This window comes from Cavia porcellus, unplaced genomic scaffold, assembly GCF_034190915.1.
Source record: "Cavia porcellus strain 051 isolate PalLab524CR breed Dunkin Hartley unplaced genomic scaffold, mCavPor4.1 scaffold_30, whole genome shotgun sequence".
NCBI lineage: Eukaryota > Metazoa > Chordata > Mammalia > Rodentia > Caviidae > Cavia > Cavia porcellus.
The window spans coordinates 44,347,620-44,350,167 of record NW_026947513.1 but is presented as its reverse complement, the minus strand read 5'-3'; positions in this window follow the sequence as shown (position 1 = coordinate 44,350,167).

Sequence of the window (2,548 nt, the reverse complement as noted above, 5' to 3'; positions counted from 1 at the left end):
ATTTTTCTGACTGGTGGTAGACCATTCCTTAGTGTAACACTCATGGGAGATGGAGCATTATCCTATCAACAGAGGAGGGCTATGGAACAGAAGATGGTGTGCCTCATCCAATTCTGAATGCTTCTGGGAATGAAGCTACTCTGTGTGGACTTCCCAGTTGATTTTCAGGGTAACAAGCAAGTGAAAGAAAAAACACCAGGATGCACCAAAGACAGCAGGTAAATGTGTAGATTATATATATATATATATATAATATATATATATATATATATATATATATATTTTTTTTTTTTTTACTGGGGAGGATTTCAGAGACTGATCTGTTAAAAGCAGAACTTCCACCTATTTCTCAGGGCTGTATGACAATCAACATCAACATTTGATTAGTTTTCAGAAGTTGATGAACTGAAATACTGTGAATCTTGGCCACTTACAAAATAAATAAATGAAAACTAAAACAGAGTTGTATAGCATCACCTGTGTGGCAGGCATTTCGGCTATCAAGGGTGCAAAATAAGAACATAAGTGTTATTTTTCTATGGCAACACAACAACAGCATGGTAATCTGGAAGATCTCAAAATCAACCTCTTTGACGTGAGCTTTATTCAGCAGCAAATACTTATGATTTCAGTCTGAACAGAGACTATCTGGGACTTCCTACTTGTATTATTCTCAACAAAGTATGTTCCTCTGCATTACATGATTAGAGAACAGATACTCAGTACTTCCATTTGTTTTTTTGGAGCCCATTGTGAATATCTGTGATTTTCAGAAATTTGCCTTGTTCTCACTTTACTTTTCCAGACTGCATAAAATATTTCAAGCAAATGGCTATAAATTTTGTTTATTTTTGTCCCTTGTTTTAGAAAGAAGGACTCAAGCAGTCTAGTCAGGCATCTGGCCGATGTCTTGAAAGAGGGAATAGGGTTTATAATAGCAGTGACACAATGCTACAAAGCTGAGAATTAGAACCTTATACATTGTTGTAAAAATATTATGAAACTTTGAATGACAGTTTAAATTAGTGAGTTGTACATATGTGAAATATACATTAACAAACTTGGTAGAAAATTTTTCATGAATCATGATATCAAAGAATTGCCCCACATCTGTTAAACTACTTCTTTTCTAGATTTATGCCACAAGCTACAGAAAAAGTCACTTTCCATTTGCCACTGTTCTGGCATCATTTTAATATCCTATGCATAATATAGGTGACTGACATTTGCTGGTCATTGGATTTAAGCTACCTGAAAATACTTAACAATAACAGAAAAACTGAATGCTTTTATAAAAATATGTTATAATTTACATTAGCATTTTGTATCTGTTCTCATTCCCCCTGCTCTGTTTGATATGTTTATTTTCACTACTCCACGTTAACTTTTAACATCTAGGTTAAGTTTTCCCTGTACACATAAGCTTGAGCAAAGACAGAAAGTAGCACAATTGAAAAAGAGATACTGCATTTTTCCGAGATGTCCATGAAATTGATCTCCACTCTGTTACTGCTACAAATGTGCTGTTACTTCCATTCCAATTAATGAGGGAAAACTTTATAAGGCTTCAAAGCCACATAATAGGGAATGATGTAATCACATATGTTTATATATTTGAATCATTTCTTGCAATACGGAAACTATTTGGTATTCATGCATGTGACTTTGATTTATTTCACTTATGAGTATGGTCTCAATCTGCGTCCTTTTATTTATAAATATTTCAATGTGATACATCTTTATAGCTCAGTAGAACTCCCTTGTATAAAAATACCATAACTTTTTTATCCATTCCTCAGTTGATGGGCACTTGGGTTGTTTCCAAGATCTGGTGATTACAAACTGTGCTGTTATAAATGTAGGTGCACTTATATCACTGTGGTATGATGCTTTCGTGTTAGTCTGTTAGTCTCTGTCTTGGTATTGTTAATCATGTTTGTCTCTATTTTAATGTTTGTTATTAATCTGTTGTTTATGCGATTGGGTCAGTCTGTTTTTGCTTTTTTGTTTCCCCTGCAGTGTGTTCTAAACCATTTTCAGGCATTTCATTGGAAAGCCCCTTCCTACAATGAACCTGTTTACCCAGAGAAGCTCCAAACATTTTAGTGAATTCAAATGGCCCACTGTCAGAGTCTGTTGGCCTCTTGAAGGACCTTTTAACCTACTTTGTGCTTGCAACTCTGCCTAAGCAATCTGAAAAACAGTGCTGCCACTGCAGCTGCCACTGCTTCCATGGGTGTCCCACCTGGTGGGGTCCACCAGCAAGAGGGGGTACTCAACCTCACCTACAGGCCCTGCACCCACCATGTGCCCCTGCACTCTGAAACTTGAGGCTTAGATGTCTCTGGGGTCCCACTACAGAGAATAGTACCCTCCCACAGTACTGAGTAATCAGCCTGACAGTGGCAACTTAACCACCATTTCCCAGCCCAGCAGCAGCAGCAGCACAGGTCATAAAAAGATGGCAACCCCCATAGTAGCCAGATCTGGAGCTAAAGCCAAAGTCTGTGTGACATGGTGAGGGCAATGTTAGTTTCTAGCTCTCCAG